The sequence below is a fragment of the Melospiza melodia genome, chromosome 1, assembly GCF_035770615.1.
Source record: "Melospiza melodia melodia isolate bMelMel2 chromosome 1, bMelMel2.pri, whole genome shotgun sequence".
NCBI lineage: Eukaryota > Metazoa > Chordata > Aves > Passeriformes > Passerellidae > Melospiza > Melospiza melodia.
The window spans coordinates 87,615,941-87,637,771 of NC_086194.1; positions in this window are offsets into that span (position 1 = coordinate 87,615,941).

Consider the following 21,831-nt stretch of genomic DNA (forward strand, 5'->3'; position numbering starts at 1 on the left):
GTACATATTATAGAAACTGTTTTTAGCTTATGCCTCAAAATTTTCTAATCACTTATCCTACAAGAAGTCATTTAGAGTGCAATTAAAATGGTGTTTCATGGAAGAAAATAAAGAGGACACAATTTTATAAACAAAGTCTAAGTGAAACCCATCTAAAAAGGTCTTTTTTTTAATCCCACCAGGCAATATTTCTACAAAAGCATACATACAAAATCACTCCTTGGACAGATTTGTTAGTTGGATTTCCCTAGCAGAAATAATCCCTTGACTGTTACAGACAAAAAAGATGTAAAGCACAACGTGAAAGTTTATCCAAAACATGGAGGTGTAAGAGGGGAAGATTCATAAAATCTAGTTCCAGTGCACAAATCATAAGGTGAATCTCCTTGCATACTTGACGGAAAATGCTTAGCTTTCCCAGGATATAATTCCAACCAGCCTCCTTGCTCTGAATCGCCTGAGGGCTTTTCTTTCTCTATTGCCTAAACCTGACAGAGGCAGATGTTGAACTTGTCCCTCAGTGACTTGGATGAAGGGGCAGATGCCTCCTCAGAAATTTCACTGATGATACAAAGCACAGGCTGATACCTCAGAGAATTGTGCTGACCTCAGCAGGCCGGAGAGATGGGCAGAGAAGAACCCTCTGAAATTCAGCAAAAGCAAATTAAGCATCCTACACCTGGGGAGGAACAGCCTTGTGCACCAGGCTGAAAGTTGATCTGCTGCAAAGCAGCTCTGCAGAGAAGGACCTCAGAGTCCCGGTGGACAACAAGCTGTCCATGAGCCAGCAGTGTATCCTTGCGGCCAAGAGGGCAAATGGAATCGTGGAGTTCATTTGGAAAAGCATTGCCAGCAGGTCAAGGGAGGTCATCTGCCCCTCTACCCAGCCCTGGTGAGGCCAGACCAGGACTGCTGTGCCCAGCTCTGGTCTATACAGGGCAAGAGAGACATGGAGCTCTTGGAGTGGGTCCAGTGGAGAGCTACTAAGTTGGTCAAGACTCTGGAGAATCTCTCTTATGATGAAAGGTTGAGGGAGCTGGTCCCATTCAGTATCAAGAAGAGGCAGCTGAGAATATCCCTCATCAATGTCCATCAGTATCTGAAGGGAGGGTGCCCAGAGGGCAGATCCAGGCTCTTCTCAGCGGTGCCCAGCAATAGCACAAGAGGCGGTGGGCAGCAGCTGATACGCAGAAAGTTACACCGGAACAGTAGGAAGAACTTCTTTGCTGTGTGGATAACTCACACTGGAGCAGATTGCCCAGAAAATTTGCAGTCTCCCTGACTGGAGATATTCAGGAATGATCTGAATGCAATCCTGTGCAATGTGTTCTAGGCCAACACTGCTTGGGCAGAGAAGTCAGACCAGACTACCCATTCTGTGATTCTGGGATAGTTTAAGATGGGTATGAACAATCTACAGTTTATAGCAAATCAACATGACCCTAGTAACTTTTAAAAATTTAAAAGCTACTTGGTCTGACTTCATTTAAACTACTTTCTGCAAGGTAAGAGACTGATGTGTGCGACTTCTGACACACTATACATTTTAATTTTAAAATCACAAGTAATTAGAATCACTAAAAGTCAAGAGTAACACAATAGCCATTCTATTCTTTAATTCATTCATTGCATCGATGAATAGTTCTGACTTTACCATGTCTGTCAACCCAGGAGATGCTCTTCCTTTTTAAAGTCTACATAGATAATTTTTAATAACTTCTTCCTATTTTCTTTTCCTCTCTGCCTTCTACTCCTCCATCCTGCCATATAAATTTTATACATGTGGTTCTTCCCTAACTGACAGAGACTGTCAAGAGACTAAAATATCCATTGACTAGTAAAATTCAAGAAAATATAACCATCCTTAGGAAACCAATGAGCTTTAAAAGACTATTGCTAACTATTGCTAAAATGTTATTCTGTCTTACATTATTTTATTTCAAAAGCCACTACAGGTCTTCTATGAATAACTACATCGGAGTTCTTTTTCATGTCATCAAAAAGACAAAGCTTTTTATGGTAACAGGAAATATCACTAAGAAGAACCACAGAAGTTTTTAATCTTTGCCCTGTTGCATTTGTCATCTTATGATTCTCAATAAATACCCAATTTTTAGAGAACTCTTACATTTAGTGTCTCCTTTAGAGAAGAATTTTGTGAGAATGAATGAAATTTTAAACCATTTTTGGTTATGACACCACTAATAAAAATGAATGAGTTTTATATGAGGCAGACAGTGTGCACCAATTTCTATGTACTGGTAAGCAAGTTCAATTAGCCCCTTTCTCTTCAGGACTAGGAGATTTAGTCTATCAGATTATCCTTTCCAAACAAATGCGTAAGTTTTCCACAAAGAAAAGAAAATACAGCAGCAGAAATTAAATTACAGAAATTTAGTAAATCTTTGCAAGTATTTTACAAAATACCATTCTTTACTTAATAATAGGCAAGCAACATATTTTATGATTTCCCATTCGTTCGACAAAGCTATGGTGTTTGTAATTGTGTATATAAAGCCATCAGTCTTGCAGAGCCATCTTTAGCTGCGCAAGCCCCAAAGCATCCCGTCCATTCTGCTCAGATCTGATCAGCATCTTTATAGTTTATCAGCCTTGGGGTTCAATTTTGTTTTGGATGCTTTTATAAATGAGCACAATCACTGGTGAATCTGTTCTTCCAGATTGCAAAGAGAAAAATCGAGAGAAGAACTTTAGTAGATTACTGTGTCACTGAGGATAAAGTACAAGCACAAATGCACCTAAAGTAGTCTCAGAGATTATTTCATTGGGTGTACATTTTCAGTTTTATTTCAGTAAAATTAGATGATTGTCTTAGTTATTATTGTTTTTGAAGCTATATTCTGTCCCCAGGCAAGGTGCATGATCAATGCACTATCTAGCAAAATCAATTTGTTGCAAAGTACTATTTATTTAAGAAAAGGAAAGAGGGGGAGAGAAGAAGAGAGTAATGCATAGCAAATGTGAAGATGATTATAAGACTTTCTTTTAGTGAAGCTGAATTTTATCACTGAAGCATGGAAGTTAAGAAATAATACAGTTGATTTCACAAACCATGTACAAAACTACTTCTATATACATATTTAAACTCTAAGGTAACCAGTGAAAAGCTATCATCAAGTTTTGTGTCTCCTTCTATTTTTCCTATAAGAAATGAGTTTCCAGCAATAAATTAATGTGACCAATGATACTTTTCTGATACACAGATCAACTGCAGAAGTGTTTCCACTTCTACATAAACAGGACACAGGAAATAACACATATATTATAATATAAAAGAGGGTTTGGTTTCTTTTCTACAGCAATAAAGAGTCTATACATGCTATGCTTTCTTATTCAAGAGATCATCAATATCACTGAATATCTTATGGGTTAGGGGAATGTGATTTTCTCAAATAGCAGAAAGGCTGCATTCTCATGACAGATAGGGTCAATTTTGTTTTCAGAAGCTGTTGGTGCTCTTGCGTTATCTCTGTCACGGCCACCATATTAGAAGTGTAGCAAAAATCCATTATCTGCAATCTCAGTCGAAACATTGGCCTCTCTGAATAGTTATAGGCAGCACAAACTTCCAGTCAGCTGCAAGCTGGATTTTCATAGGTTCAATGAGAAAAATACTTCACCAGAAGTGGTTAACTGCAACTGGTCAGAACTGCCATCATCTCCTCATTCAGGATTATCATCAGGACATCAAAAAAGGTTCCAGAAATTATGATGCTGTAAAGAAATTGGATTCCTAAATTGTATTAGGAATCCAAACTCTGGCACCAGTTTCGATCCCTATCAGTAACTACAACCCGTGTTGCACAGAAACCACTCGCACACACAGATGTGAATGTAACCATTTCAATTTAGTACTTGCGCAACAATTGAGCTGAAATCAGGGGAAAGACAACAGCTACCCAAAAATGATGGAGAATCTGGATGGTTTTCCATCTCATAAAAAGCAGTGCTCTCAGTACTGAATTTTGAGGTGAGTAGTTTCTCTTCCAGCAGATTAGTAGAAAAGGGGTTACTTGGAATGCAGCAACAATCTCTAATGACACCACTTAAGTTTCCTTGCTCTCTACTTAATTATCCTACACTTTAACTGGAAAAAAGAGAAGAAATACCCATATTGTTGTACAACAGTATGACCAGTTAATCTATCTGCCATTTGCTATTAATAATGCATGTCTTCAAGCAGCAGAGCTACACAATAATGCTTTCCGGGTTTACACTATCAAATGTTAGGTAGCACTGCTGAAATAGATCCTCTTGAGACCACAACAGTGAGATATTTGAACAAGCCATTTTTAAAAGGTGAGATGGTGCATATTACTCAGAGCTACTTAATGAAGCAACCGTGTGTTTGGAACTGCTGGAGGAGAAAGAGACTTGGCAGGTGAGTGAGAGCAGCCTCACAGGAATTAGGACAATGCTGAGAGCCCCATGGATGGCCCTAGCCCAAGCAAAGGATGGGAAAGACAGCAAGCCTGTCCAGCCAGACAGCTACCAATGTCCATGTCATACCTATGTGCTCACTTTAATTCTCCCTTTAGAATTCCCCATCACTCTCCAGAAACAGATGCAGCCTTGGCTGAGTGAGTGGGTAGATATCACAATAAGGGTAACTCAACAAACCTGTACTGACCCCATGTAAGAGTATTTTTGCTGACCTGTTTGCTCTTTTACACCATCTTATATTCCTGTTAAGTGTTATTGTGTCTTAATATGTTCTTTCAAAAATATTTTCATTGCTAAGGGAGAGGAAAAAAATCACTGGAGTTATAAATCACAACTAGGTTTCCACTGAAATTTAAAATTTAACTCCTTCCCTTCCCCCACCCACATGTTTGAGTTTCTGTCATTCAGATTGTAAATTACTTTGTGTATGTATGTAGTCATGGGCACAAAATATATACATAAGCATTTACATACAAATCCAGACATGAATACACACCCAGAAAAGATGCGTTATTCTGCAAATAGCCTGGCAAATTATGGTGACTAAAAAGAAAATTCCTCCATGAATACATCATTTCCAGGGAACCACTTGAAGCTACTTACACATTTCCTCTGGAATGTGTGGTAATGGTCACTGTTGAAAGGGAGATACAAGGCCAGACATTTCATGGGTGAGACACAGCATGGAGACACCTCATGTTCCTGAGACTCAGGCTGCAGACAAACCCACCCCATTCTGAGGTCCTGCTCAAAATCAGAACACCTGTGGCAGACTTGAGGACCCGCAAAGACCAGAAAAGCACAAATTCTGGGGAGGAGCCCCATGTGCATATGGCACAATACTGCTCACAGAGGAACAGAGAATTACTAGTTCACAATCTGTTGTATATGATGGGATCATCCTGGCATGACAGTTTTGGGTCAAGGACACAGAAATCAAAATGTAAATTAACACACAGTGAATGATAAGGGGGAAAAAGGCTACGCAGGAATTATTAGATGAAGAGATTATGACAAAGGAGTCAGATTCCATTAGGACACTCACAGTAACATTCTCAAAAAGATGCAATACATTTTATTTTTAAGGAATACACAATGGTGAAGCTTAAGAGATTTCAGTATACATATTTTCTCTCATTTCAATCTACACATCACCTTTTCAGTTATGTTCCATTGTGAGTTTTACGTTTAAGTAGACTTCAAATACTGAAGGTGAAGACACAATCAAAACAGACAGCATTCTTATGAGTTTTATATGCATTCAATGACAAGTTGTAATATTCATGTATTTCTTATGCCTGCTATCAAAGTGGATTCAAACTTCAGCATATTTCCAGATAAAAAATGGAAGGCTTAGTTTTGCTAAGTCTCATATTTATCTCACGTATTAAAAGACACTTTTTTTTTAAGGGCTTCAGCAGCTGTAATGTATAGATTACATTAGGAATAGATTTCCATTAGAGAAAAAAATCACAACCACAGATATTCATTTAAATTCTATTGATGAAATTGTGGAGAATATGCTTAGATGGTTACATTCTTAGCTCAACAAAAAAAAAATCAATATGTAAATATTTTCAGGGCACTACTGGTAACTTGTAAATAGTTTCAACAATGCAAAAAGTAATTTGGAAAGAAAAATGAAATTAAGTAGCAGATACAGCAGTAAAGTAACCATAATGAGATTGTTTGACTATATTTAAACACACTAAGGATCAAAAGAGTTAACAGTCAATGAGCAAAGAAAGAAAATATATCATGATATCAGGCGAAGTCATGCACAATCATAAGCAGTTAAAACATATATTGTTCTAAGTCATTAGTTAAAATATTGAAAGACTTAACTACAGTAAAAATTAAAACATTTATTTGTATGTTTTGAAATTAACATAGTAAACTGCAACATTGCCTTCTCAGGAAATGGAGCAAGTTCACTGGTTTTACCCTACTTCACATTTTCACGGTTGTTTGTTCAAACAGTAACTGGAACACACCTAGTTATACAACAATAGCAGCTTTTAACAGTTTGTACACCCTTTTTTTTTTTCAGTACTCTCCTTGTTTTCAATTGTGTTATATTCCAACTCTGAGTCCAGACACTGTATTTAGGAAAGCTATCTGTACCCTGATAGAAGCATTTATTTGTTGCTGTTGCAACAAACTAAGACCAGAATTTTTCCAATGTTCAGACCTGTATATCAAAAAATTTGTTACTACATCAGTTTCATCTACAGATGAAGCACTCCAATTTTGAAGTGGTTACACCTACAGTAGAGATGATTACTCACTGTTTTAATTCTATAATTAGCTATAACTTATGTTAATATGTAACTTGTATAGGTAGGAAAATATTTATCATTTTGAAGCTGTGACAAGAATGGAGGGGTGAAAAAAACAAGGGGAAATACAGGATTTGCCTTAACATTGATATAGCTGGACAAAAAATAGGTACAGATTAAATTCCACACTTTAATTGCCACAGACTAAACTAAAGAAAAGTTTCAAAGAAATGCAAACAGTTTTTCAGTCTCTCAAAAACATCTAACATTTACAAGAGCCAGCTGTATCTTGCTAGGATATTTTTCTCCCCTTCCAAGAGACTTTGCCCCTCAACATTGACAGATTTACCCCCAACATCATGGTCATGCTTCCTCTTCTACATGCAGAAAGGAAACAAGCTGATATACCAGCTTGGACTGAGCTAAAAGGCAGGAAATAAAACTTCTGTGAAGTATTCCATTTTAATCAGATACAGTCACACTATCCAAATAGGAAGAAATTTGCTATAAATTAGCCATTTTCCTCCTGCATTAACAGTCAGAGAAGAATAATTGCATTTTGCAGCCATTCACACTATTGGTTTTGGATTTTTGCCAGGTTGCAGGCTTGTCTCAAAGACACTCCAACGACAGTATACCAGTTCAGTCCTAACAAGCACTGGGAGAAGACAGGAGCAGCCAGCTCCTCATTCCTCTATCAAAGTGCTTTGTGCTTAGGCTGTTACAAAACCCCATGAGGAGTTCAGAGAAAAAGTCCAATGGGGCTGTTAGAGAAAGGCTGCTTCAAAGCCACACAGAGCTGCCACAACAGAAGACAACGTGTTGTGGGAATTCACTGCTTGTAGACAAAGGCTGAAGAATTGCTACCAGAAGTATCTTTGATACTCAGAAAGCTATTTCTAAAACACATTGTTTTCAAAATGATATAAGGTGGCAGGAATTCTCAAAGAGTACACTCTAAGTTTGTTCTAAATACTATTATACTGAGGCATGTCCTGAAGAGAATTAATTTCCATTTGTGGTCTGCCTTCACTATTGTTATTTAAAAAGCACCACTATTGTTATTTAAAAAGTTATTTAAGTTCCAATAAAAGCATTTTAGTTACTTGATAAGCAATGCTTTACAAAAGTTAATCACATAACACAGGAACTGGGTCACACCTACAGCTCATCTGGGCCTGTATCTGATCAAACATACATCCCTAATGGATGTTCTGTGAAAGAAATAGCAAACCTAGACTAACATTTTTTTCTAGCATAACTTACATATCATAGTTATCTGTGCTTTTACAAGCTTCCCAGAGACAGATGATAAGTTGTCTTCATGCTATAAAAGAGGCCCTATCTAAGTCACAGATGTACCAGGAACAGAAGCCTTTTTAACTGCCTTTTGGCCTTGCAAAAAATTTTGATCTGCCTTAACCAGGTTAGCATCTCCTCCTCATACGGCACAGATGTGTCACTGAAGGCAAAACAAGCATCTCAACAGGACATCATGCAGGCACAGTAGTCTACTAATATGATGCCAATCATATAATTAAGACAGAGTTTGTTCCCTTGTTTATTCTAAGATTTTTATTCCCATTGTCACCAGAAAATATTCTGGATGAGGCTTTTAACGGTGTTGTAGTTTGGGTGAGATTTAGTTTGCTGCAAACAGATCCCCTAATTTAGTTAGTTACATATGTCCTAAACACTGTATCTGATAGGCTCAGGACTCCCCTCACCACATACATCCTCCAATCTGCTCTCAAAATTTGGTTGTCCCTGTACACACATACAAAACCTAAAATAAGCTGTTCACTGTCAGTGAAGGGACAGCAAAGCCTGTAGCCATGTAGGTGGTCATTAAGGGAGTTAAAAAAACCCTCAAACTCCAGAGAAGAAAATGCATCCGGAAACCATTTTCCAACTTAGTAGATAATTTTAGAAATACAAAAGAACATTCACAGCATAGATATTTGCTTTAACATTGCTCCTGTATAACTAAGGAACAATTTTGGTTCATAACAAATGATTAAAGCACCAATTATTTTGACTAAACATGTATTTGAAACCCTCAGGCTACCATGGACTTTAAAGCCATTAATTCATTATTTAGCTGTCAGTGTGGAAAAATGTCACAAGCTTAAAGGTTCAACAAACACTTCGCAATATTAAAGCAAATGATCACATTTGAAATTTCAAACCGTTACACGATTTTATTTATTAGATAGTGTAGATTACCTTTTGTACACACATTTCTTGCAATGTATTCTAGAACAATTTTGTGTTGAACAGAATCTAATCATATTTTAAACATAAATTTAAATAAAGAGAGAAAAGACCCCCTCAAGAGCTTCTGGGAAATCATTTACAAAAATCTTTGAGGCTCAGGTGAAACAAGTTGTGCTGTGGGATTTGAAAGATCTGTGGAAGTGTAAGCTATAAAATCACTTCATCTTGGATGCTTAGAAAGGTGGTTTGGGAAAGAAACTCCACTTTTTCAATGCCTCAGTGATATATGGCACTGACACTAATGGCTATAAAACCTTATTAGGGAGTGCTGTGAAACTCATATATTTGAGTTTCTTATGTGGAAAGATTTGAGTATTCACATTACCGTGGGAAAGAGGACATGTCCACGTTCATCTCTGGAAAGTGGATTGATTCTGGCAATCTATTCGGGTATATACAAATATCTTAGCTCTCCAGGACTGTTGCAGAGACAAGCAAATGGCACAGCTCTCACTCTTAAAGCTCTGGCAAGACTTTCTGATGATTTGATACGTAACCTAACTTTCACTGAACCTCAGCTGTGTGGCCATCTAAAATAAAACTATGACACAAACCACGGTTTGGGTGCTGCAAACTTCAGCATTGAAGCAAGAACAGTGAATCATTTACATCTTTGCTAATCTTAGAATTAAACTTTGCATTACATAAAGCTAAATGCCGGCTGTAAATTAGCAGACCCAACACTTAAGAGCTGGGGCTGAAGCTGAGCTGGGAAATCAAGCCAGCAGATTGGGACAGCAAGGCACGAGGCTCTCAAGCCTCAGGGTGGGGGATTCCCAGGAAGCTCCTCACAGGTCTGACACAAGGTTATATAGGGCTATATCACACTGAGGCACACCTGAATCACAGGCAACCGAAGCCCTTGAGTGTGGGTTGTGAGTCCTCTCCAGACCCTGGCATACAGAGGTCCAAAAGGGATTTGCTTTTTAGTGCACTGCTTTGATTCAAGGGAGAGACTATTCAGTTCCAGTTCTGCTTAAGTGGACATCAGGATGTCTCTGATAATCAGTGCACTGTCAGATGATCCCACTTGCCATCACCTTCCTCCTCTACACTACATGCTGTGGAACTGCATCACCAGATACTGAGGACACTGCTGTGCTTACCCTGCAATCAACCTCAACTCTTGGCTCAGCCACAGCATGGAGAGACTTGTCCTGGCTCTATTAAGCACCTGCCCCAGGAGCAGTGGAGAACCAGAACTACAGCAAGAATCAAATAATTCTTTCTTGGGAAAAGGAGTACACCTTGCACTAAATTAATCTGTCCATGTCTGTCTGTAGAAAAGACTACCCAGAAAGACCAGAGAGGAAAAAAAATGATCGGAGGAGAGAGCCATAACCTGAATGTCAGAAGAGCAAGCCTTGAAAGGAAAAGGAGATGGCATTACAGGAGCTCTATGTTTAAAAGGATGTCAAAGGATTCCAGGAAAAATAATGCAAGTTCATAAGTTCCTGATTGTAAGTCAGTCCTGGAAAGAATCAACAAAGAAATGAAATCACATTGTGAGCCACATTTAGGGATGGTGTTGTGCAAGACACTAATTCAAAAAAGATACAAGAATTAAATTGATAAATCCTAGATGGCTTTAGATATGAGATTTTCCAGGTGAAACTCCTAGTAATTTAGTTACTATATCCTACAGGAGAGAGCGAAATCTGAATTACAGATGTATTTAATATACCCAAATTTAATCAATATAAACAAATCTCCCATATTAATTTTCCAATCCATACAATATCTTTTTAAGGTGCTCTTTTGTTCCCCTCATTTTCTTTTCACCTTCTAAACAATGGGAGATCCAATTCAGTTTGCCACCGCTGGCATTTCCAGTATCTCAAGTGTAGATATGTCATTCTAGAGTCCAAGCTCACTGATAATGCGAGTGCAGATTCCTCAGAGTGGCAGGGACCATTCTTTGTCAGTAGACCTGCACATAAGCATCATACACACTAGAAACACCAACTCTGAAAATTGCCCTCACCAAAGGACAAAGAATACTTCCTCTCCATGGGAAAGCCAAGAGGCTCCAGAGGGCTTGGCAGGAATTCTGAAAGCGTTTTCACTGTTCTTCCAGAATCCACATATATCCCCTCCAAATACCCACCACTGCTGGTAAGAATGCACTTTGAAAAGCAGAGAGGGCAAATACTCCACCAATAGGCTGACAGTGCAGAAACATACAGTTAGAGCTCATTTAAAGTACTAAAAAGGACCTCTCTCAGCAGTCTGCAAAATGTAGACAATGGATGTTCTTTCTGATTTTTGTCAACCAGGAAGAATTTTGCCTTTAGCTGGGCTGCACATAACATGGTCATTTTAAGGTGTGTCAATATCTTCCACAAGACAGTTACCTAAGCCTGCCTTGTCCATCCAATCTCATCACAATTCCTGCTACTAATAAATGCTACATTCCTCAGCCTGGAATCATCTCAGTGGCAAAAGGAACTGTGTGTTATTGCTGAAGCCCCCCAGCCATTATCCAATAAGTTTTTAACTTAGGGTTAAAAAATTAGTTTTCAGTGAAATTAGATACTGTGTGCATCTTAGGAAAGCAGAGACAAAGAAAAACCATTTTTAATGTCATCTCTAAAGCAAAGAAAATGCTGTGAGCAATACTGTGTTAAAAATTTAAGTCCTGCAAAAACAAAAGCCTTAAAAATGCAAGATGTTACTAATATCAATTGGAGAAACAATTTTAAAATATTTAACAGGTTCCTGCTTTTCCGTTTAGACAAAGAAAGGAAGATTGCAAAGACTTAGTAATTATACTACATGCCAGAGACTCACAGTTACAGAAAATATATCGTCATGGGTGTATGGATTTGCAATCATTGTTTAATATGGTGAATGTAATGAGTAACTGAAAGACATTCTCTATTTATATATTTAGAGACATTTGTCTGAGTGTATTTTTTGCTGCCACACAGTATAAGCATATGAAGAAAAGCTTGGTCCCACTGCAGTCAGTGGTAAAACACCATTGCCTTCAATGAAGCCAGATTTAAGTATTTACATATGTACACTCATACAGTAAATATCTTTCATTCTTATGTGTTGAAGCTTTACACATTAAGCTGAAGTCTGAGAGAATATTAGGTTTCTGGGCCTCTGAAAACATATACCAAGTAATTTGGTGCAAAGATGCTCCTGAAATCATATCACTGTGATAGATCTTCTGGATTCATAGTTGTGCATCAGTTCTGGTGTACACGCTAGTTATAGCCTGAAGGTACAATAAACAATGCAAGTTAGTAAGAGGGGCCCTGAATTTTTGTTTCAAACAAGCATTTAGTTTACAGCAGCAGGAATAAATATGAACAAAGGAAAGAACAGGACAGTACAAGTTTACACAAGAGAGATGGCTCTTTCACCTGAATTTAATCTTTCTCCTGCAAAGACAGGAAAAAAAAAATCCCCATTTCTTTTTTTTGATCCTGTCTAAAAATTAAATAGAAATCCTGGTATCAGTAGATTTTGTATCAGGATGGCTAGGAATGTGTCCATGAACAAATAAAAATTTTAATTTTAAAACATTCAGCAAATAGCTCATGAAAGAAAAAAATCTATCATATTGATAAACGTGGCCACAACAAAATAACTAGGACATTTGGAGTATATTCCATTCTAAACTCTTAAGACACTAAGCAGCTCCACAAGAATCAAAATACTTGAAAATTGTTATAATGAGAGTTCACCAAGTAAAAAGCATTGGACAAATATTTGCAGTCACCTATTTGACCAAAACACTGTTCTAAATCTTGTTTGTTAACCAGAATTTATTAGGAATAACTGAATGAGAGAGAGACCTTTTGTCACCAAAACCAAGCTCTCTTGGGCTAAGTAACTCATTCCTGTTCTTAGGGTTGTGAATTTTACAATGAAATAAGTAAGCTTCTTGTCCTTACCACTCAAAACCTTAAATTGCCCTAATGGTTAAAAAAATCCTTAAAAACCCATCATAATGCATTTTTACATATATCTTCTGCTAAAATGCTTATTGAACTTTTTAATATTTTCTTCACACCTATTATCTTTACATCTTCATCTATTTATGCAGAAATAGCTATTTTTCCATTTTTTCAAAAATTATGAAATTATCATATTTTTTCTCCAGAAAAAGAAGGCACGTTACCCTCAAAGTATTATTTCCCTTTTGTCTTAATGTTTTCTCAAGTAAAACGTAAGCTTGGATCTTGACTAGACATAGACAGATACTCAAATTTCCGCATACAAGAAATTTCAACGAACACAGGAGAAAATTATTAATAAACAGAGTTAGGAATTCATTCATTTTACAAAGTATTTTTAAACATATTTCATAGCAGGAGTACCAAATGAATCTTCTAGTTCTAGTGGCAGAAACCCCCAAGAAATACACATTTTAGAGACTCAGTATTGACAAGAAGCAAAGTATCAGTAGATCAGTATCCTAGCATTAATATTTCATTAATATTTAGTTAATATTTTGCACTAAGTCTTTTCAAGAATTCTACATGCTCCTCTCATTTGAGCTCGCATTGAAAACTATTTCCTCTTCGCAGCGTGCTTTTCTTGTGCTAAATAAAATACAAAGTGAACTCAATTTACACAAATTAGACAGCTAAGAAAGCAGCACAAAAGTACATTAAAGTTTCAAAAAATGCAACCACTACTGAAGAGAAAAGAAAGTAATCAAAAACAGTTTTGTAAATTGGCTCTTCATTTTTAAACTAATAGCCTTTGACACTTCTCTCTTATAAATCCCAAACCTTGTCAACACCTTCCTCTTCTTGTTTCTGTAGAACTAAGAATTTTCAGATTCTTAACTTGATAAATAAAGAGCTATGACAAGTACAAGGCTTTGCCCAAATGCCCACCTTAATAATCCTAATGCTAAAAGAGACTGTTGGATATTTGGTAGTAAATTATGACACAGAAGCTAATCAACAAAAAATAAGCCTGTCAGATCAGCTGCATGCTTAAAGACAAAACATCTGACACACCTGTGTTGTGTTTTCACAGGATCTTGTATAGTGGGACTTCAATTGTCTCTACTAGCAGCTATTTCAATATCAGAATTGAATAATAGTCAATGACAAGACGTGGCAAACACTATAAATTTTAGGGGGAACCTATCATTGCTTATGTATGAAATTTTATCTGTGGTGCGATCCCCTGAGAACTCCAACACCAGGTAAAGCAACTTGCTAGAAAAAAATGTAAGGAGATACTGATGAATATCCTTTACTATAACAGAGGCAAGGCTATGCATATGGAGAGGAGAAAAATCCATAAATATATAAAAATATTTAAGTTTGTGAGCAGCAGAATCAAGAATACCTCATAGGAGTCTGTGTTTTATGACAGATTTTCTAGTGCTATTTGACTTCCAATTGCAATTTGAACAATCAGGGCATTTTTGATTTCTCCTTCCTGCACAGATTCACTTTTGGTAATAAACATCCTTCCAACATCAATTCTTTCCTGCAGAGGCATTAATGATTGTTTTCTTCTCTATCCAGATGCTTTGCGAGAAATGTCCACAAAATTATCCTCTTTGATAAAAACCTCTAGGTTTTGTCAAATTGCATGGTTGAAGTCTGGCAAATAGTTAGAAATTTAGCCCTGGAAAACAGATGTTTACAGGGATAAGTCCTATTTCCTTCTGAGGCCATGCTAAGCTATAGTAGGCAAAGGTTTTTCAACTTTTGCTCATTAATAAATATCAGATCATTTACAAGGACTTACTTACACTGGTATTTAGGGACAGGTCTATGATCCTAGACCTCTGAGGTCAGATGAAAACACTAGAACACAAACTCCAGATCTAATGATGTGGCTAAGAATTGTCTCCTTCAGTGCAGGTGTCTCTCAAACTTTTTTTTTTAAGCTGCCTTCTGCAGACCTCAGTGCAAGCCCAAACTGACAGAATACAGCTTAAAAAAGAGGAGCAGGTCAGTTTACAGGTCAGCCAAAGGGATGGAGTTACTTAGACAGGCCTTCAGGCTGCCTCTACTAAGCAGAGCATCTCAGTGACCTCTGGAATAAGCCACACTGGAAAGGTGCAAAGGTGCTTTACAATTCCCTTATCCATTTTCCTCATGAGCCAGATTTGCTGTTCAGCCCTACAAAGGTGCTCTCCCAGTGTAACATTTGCTCGTGTTGAGTAGTCTGAAATAATGCTTGGTTTATTTATCTACTTTGGATGAGAACCAATCCCAAGGCCCTCAGCACATTGTTAATTAATTCCTTTCCCATGAGAAGAAAATTATTTCTTTCCTTATTTTTAACAGCCTTCAAACAACGTGAGGGTCTTTCTGGCTGCAAGGTAATTACAGAGCTGCTGCTTCTCACCTAAATCCTCTCACTATATGCACAGAAACATTTTTAGTATGCACTACATCCTTGTCATCCTTTAAATGTTTCTGTAATTAAAGGCAATGCTGCCAAAAAGATGTTCCAAGTTGAATAAAAAAAATATTTATTTGCATGAGTAAACCAGCTAATTACTTGGGCTATCTCACACAAATATTTTTTCCACAAGTTGCGTTTAGGAATAGAAAAAGTAACCATCAACTCAAGCATGCATTGAGGGAAATAAACCACCAGTTTTACAGCACAGCCATAAATTTAAACTTGGTATACATCTCTATACTTGATTTTTCAGGAAAAAATAAATATATTTGTTGTAAACACCCAGTCCTGCACATGCATTGACTATTATTGCAAGATTACTTCTCCACTGTTCAGTAGAACTGAAAACATGCTCACAAGCACATGCTCTCATTGAAACAAAAGAAAAATCAAATAAACAGATTCAGATTGTGCTGTTAAGCCACTCACCAGCCCCAACAAGAACTCGTGGTGTTATTGTGCTCTGTTGCTTCCACTGTATCACTTCAGAGATTTGAGAAACACTCATTTCTATGAGCAAACAACTCTGCAGGCTGGCATTATCAGGACAGTCACAGAACTCCTTCTCGCTCTATCACATTTACTTGTCATAAAATATTTGGCTAGATTTTGTTTTAGAATAATTCAAAACAGGTTGGTGAGCAAAGAAAGAAGGCAGGGGATTCCATTAAAGAAGGCCGTTAAGGTATTATTTGTAACAGTAATAGTGACCTTCCCCTTCCATGGAAAGATACCTGCTTCTTTTCCATGCCCTAGGTCAAGTCCAAAACATGAAAGATATGTGAAAACATTAGCCCTGCTTATGCAAGCCAGAAGTTTTACTGACTCCTTGACATTCGATTATGTTTTCATTCATAACCTCAAATGAGTCATTTCATCCTACCACCTGGTTTCCAGACACTTCATCCCCCAACTTGGTTTGCTTAAGGAGCTCTTCCTGTTCATCTGAATGTTTTGGGTACTAATTGGCAAAGGATTTCCCTTCCACTGTTTTTCATTGTGTGTTTTCGTGGTGGTCCTTTATCTAAGCCCATTCAAAGACAGCTCTGCTTGCCAGGTACTGAATGCCCTTGAGCTGTGTTACATCACTCACAACTGCAAATAGTTTGCAGTGATCTCTCTTGGCCCAGCTTTAATAAGAACACTGTGGAAAGGGCTGGTGATTCTGTTTTGGATTTTAGTGTTTGGGTTACTCTTGTTTCCAGAAAACTGCATGTGGGTCACAAAGCAACCACTGAAGTGGATTTGTAACCTTTATATGGGAATTCCATCTTCTCTGAGATAGGATTCCTGCTATGCCTGAACTCAGCTGCAAAGCACCATATCAAGGCCTTGAGCCCTTCAATGGTAAATATTTCTGGTATAAATATAATGGTAAAAAGTAATGGTAAATATAATGGTAAAAATATGGTTTTCTTCTTCAATAAATACTAATTATGGTTAGGGTGGGTAGTAACATTCACCTTTCCAAAATTGTCCTCCAAAAATACAACAAAGAACTTTTTTCCCCTCAAAGGTCTAGACCTAACTACTGCTGAGAGTAGTATATACCAGAGCAACTCATAAAAAAGAGATGTCAATAGTAAAGAAGGCAAAAAGAGTTAAGTGATGTCTGAGGTAACTGGGTTGGGGGTGGATGTGCAGTAAAAAGGGGAGAAAAACCAAAACAAGCTACATTTAAATGTTCATGACTGATTCTCAGACACATTTTATGTCCAGCATTAATAAGCTTAGGTAATCCACACACTGAGCCAAAAGAATAAGGCCTAGTTAACCATAACTAGGCTGCTGAAAAAACATGAAGGTAAAACTTAAATAAATACCTCAAGCTTTAAAAATAATGAAATTGTCTCTAGGAAACAATTTCTGGTAACAGAATGCTATACTTAACCCATTCAAGCCTTTTAGCAGCTAGATGATGCAGCAAAAAAAGTTAAACGGAATGTGTCACTACGCTTTTGAAAGGAAGAACACTATGCTAGTAATGACTCTGGAAAATGTACATCAGTTACTTGGTCCTAGAATTAAAACAGTATCATTTTTCTGATTGTCTTAACTTCCACAATGAGCTTAACCCTGATTAAATTTCTGAGATGACTGTACAATGAAATGATGAGAAACGAGGAAATAGGGACAAGAGATGACAGTCTGGACAACACATTTCCAGAAGAGAGTAAACAATTTAAACCTGTGATCAAGTAAATATAATTTGTTCCAAAGAAGGTAGCACATCAAGAACATCTGGGGGTGTACCTGTGAGATCTCTGTGCAGACTCTTTCAGTCAGTATTTCATATATTATGTCTTATAAAAATCACATACAGTTTGCTAATGTTACATATCAAAAGAAAAAGAGAGAAACCTGGTCCACCTTAGATTATGATCTGTTTCAAATAATGGCCAAATGCTCTCCTGGCCTAATTCCATTAAGTGCAATGGAGTCATGCCAGGAAAGTATTTGGCCCTAAGCATTTAATGAGCATGTTACTTGAAAGATTAGGGGCCATTTCATCCCCTGGTATAAGCTGGTATAATTTCATTGCCTTACATGGAACCATGCCAGCTCACAATAGGTGAGGATCTAGATTCACAAGTGAAGTTACTTGTGCCCTAACAAGTATACATAGCTCATATCCTCAGGTAGGCTCAACTTGTCAAATACTCTTGCAAAGATCAAGCCTGGCCTGCACAGCTTCCCCACCCCTGAAAACACGTAAGTGGTAATTTCTTCCATTTTTATATACCTGTTTAACAACATGGGATTCTCTTTCTCTCCTCCTAAGCCTTCAAGTAAGGATTCTGCTAAATGCATACCTCTTAAGTCATATCTAATCTGGCTCTGACTACTATGAAGTTACATTAAGGCAAAAATTATTTCATGTTAGACTGCCAGTTATGTAAAAGTCATAAGCCATTTTTACCATCGAAGTCTATAAATTTCAGTTTTCTTTCTTTAAGATAATATCATTCTGCCTCAGAACAATGCTGGAAAGCAAAACTAATAATGCACAAAAACTTCCATTCTCTGATGAAGGGTTATTATTCTTCATGCAATGACATTCAAAACCAATCTTCTCATTCTTTTTCCTATTACTAAGTACATATACACTTAGGTATGTTTATCAATTTTTGCTCATGGTTATGAATTCTAAATCATTAGGGCAAAAGCTAACTTAAGTCAAAGGCTTTAAACTAACAATTGCAAGATACAATAAGCATCTGTCGTACTTTCTTCCATCTCAGCTGTCGGATTTAATATGAATATAACGTTTCTAATCCAACTGAATGTGCTGGAAAGCAAAGAGCTGGACTATCAGCTGACGTAAATCATCTTAATGCCATTAAAATTGATTTACAACACTAAAAATCTCCCTCCTTAAGGAGGACTAAAATGACTCTTTGACTAAACAATGTCAGAGGTTTTGAACAACATCATTTCAGTAAAATCCTTGAGGATTTTAATAGGACTAGACATATGACCAGTTCTTCTGCCAGATTTCTGCTTTGGGGTGAATTCTAGACAAACAAGTAGAGTAGTTTCAAGATAAAAAATAAATAGAACAGGATTCCATTCAAATTCTTTAGGAAGATTTCAGAAAATTCTCAGCAACTGATAGAAAACACACTGACCTAACACTTAACCACACTTAAAGGATTTGCCAACTGGATTGTCCATAAAGTCCTAAGCACAATATATTACTTTGGTTGATTGAGAATATATCAAATAATCGCTTTAATCACTTCAAAATGTGCTGAAGGAAACTCTGGATAAGAATTGTCATATGATCTTCACTTAATTGAAGATTTTTCTGAAATGTATGAAGGAAGTATGCAAATAGTGCATTTATATAATAGGAATGGTTAGCAATATAGCATTAGGGCACTCTAGGGCATGTTTTATTGGTTCATTAAATCTTGCCTCAGGTGTGTTCTACCACTCGAGGCAAGTATTAATGGACCAATGAAAAAGACCCTGGGGTGTTTTAATGCCATAATACTATGTCTGTCTACATTTAAATTAATTTTGAAAATAATTTTCCATGGTATTTAATATATCCTTCCACTATTTAAAATTTTCTAGTAGAAATATGAAATGGCTAGCAAACAAAGAGAGAAAAGTCTACTGTCTAACAAAAATAAAAGTACTTTCTGAACTGTAAAAATGTTAACCTCTTGGACTTCAAATACCTCCCTCATTTTATACACTCACTTTTTCTTGTTTTCTGATTCATTCTCAACATAAAACCAGTGTGAAAGACACCTAGGTAGACCTGTTTCTTTCCCTTATTAGAATCCATCAGAATCCAGCTGTTCTTCAATCAACTTGATTTCAACAATCTTAAAACTCAAGCTGAATTCCCTAGACAGCTGTTAAGTGATACAAGAATCCTGTTTGGTTTTCTACAGATGGACAAGATGATAGTCTGTAATAAAAACTCCAAGACCATTTTCTGCCAGTAGCAGACACAGAACAGGAAAGCACACGCCTTGAAAAGAGATTGTTTTGAGGTGGAAGAAGAGGACAAGTAATAGCCAGCTCAAATTATGAAATATCCTGCTTCACAACTGTAGGGGGATACAGTATGGGTAAATGAAGGGGATATAGAATGTAATCTTATCCCCCAACGAGTTGCAGCTGGACCAATGACTAAAGATTAGGAGCAGGCCTGATGTTAACAGGCCACACCTGCAGCCATTAAGAGCAAGTGGTATAAAAGAGAGGATTGGTGGGAACTGGAGTCAGAGTCAGATGACTACTGCAAGGACCAGGAACATTACAGTTATGTAGATACAAAAAAGCTCTGCAAGATATCAGCATTACTTATTGTATATGAAGTGGTTTTGAAAGGTAATGCAGAAGCAGAGCTACTATTTTTTCCTCTAATTCTGCCACCTAAGCCCACTAGAGATCACACCTAGAGCTGTATTTCTAGTGCAACCACTAGAATTCACATTAGATTTATCTCACCCTATAAAAGCACAATTCATTAAACAGACTGATAAAACTGGTCTGTTTAAACTAAGGCAATTTTATCACAGTCACTTCAATTATTTAACACTGCTTTCTTAAATCAGTACTTAAAGCTTTCCTTTGACATGTATTCTTTTAAATAAATGAGCTGCAATTTAAACAATGAGAAAATAATGACCCAGAACAATATATACAATTAGGGAGATATTTTCCAAATATAAATGCTCAGTATATTTTAAAAGTGATGCACAATGTCTTGGGCAACGCACACTTACACACTGAAGTGACTCTTACAGTTGATAGTGGGATCATCCAAAGAACTTCTAACCCAAAGACTCACTCCTAATCACAAACTTTGACTAAGCTTTACCACAACAACATTTTTTGACAATTGAAGATTGTCCAACACAATCTTGTCCAGTTCTCCTCACAGGACAAAAATGTCACAGTGTAGCCATGAAGCCAATGACATATTTAAAAGAGCTTTTCACTGAGCTATGGTGACATACCCAGGAATTTGAACCAGGGTGACCAAGTCAGAGGTTATAAACCAAGCGTGACAGATAGCAAGCAAAACTGGTATGAGCCCTACAAGCACTTTTGTATGCTTCTGGTAAACTGTTTTGGGCTTTTTCTTCTACATAGAAAACATTTTTTAAACAAAAGATTTGTCCAAGCACTGCATCTTTCAATTTTTTATATCATGGAAAAATCACTGAAATCACTGAAAGAGAGTAAGTTTGAATTTTTAAAGACCTACTAATCAAGGGGACCACTACAGTACCTTTGGAATTATCTGGATATGCCTTCCTAATATTACTTTCATTCCAGCTAGTATCTCTACCATGATGACTTTTAAAACAAATCTAGATCTCAGGACATAAGCTGCATACCTATTTTGCCTAACTCTGCATACAACAAAATGCATCATGGATTTCAGTTTTAAGACTACCTGCAATAAAGTTAGATAAGACCCTGAGGTATAATTTATTCATTCCTTATTGAAGCAATTTCCTATGTGTGAATTCACAGTCACACATACCAACAATGAAATGCTGAATCAAATTTTAGCCACAAGAGAAATGCACTGCATAAAGTCCATCATAAATAAGTTTACAGACTTTTAAAATGAAATAAACTTTCATATAGGTACTCCGACTTAATCATGCATTGCTAAGAATTCACCGTGCTGTAACAATTCAAATTTAAGCTTTCCTTGTTTAAAGATAGAGCAATTAGCCCTCAGGTTATTTCAAAGAGAGCAACAGCCATCATCCAGCCCTGAAGAAAGGAGATGGTTCAGAGGAAGAGAGTTGTAAAACCAAATATTTAAGTTTTCCAACTTGGTCATGCTTATCAGCAGTACTCCCATATCTGGCAAACACTGCAAGTTCTGACAAACAACAATGACACAGGGGCCCCTCACTACAAGAAGGATATTGAG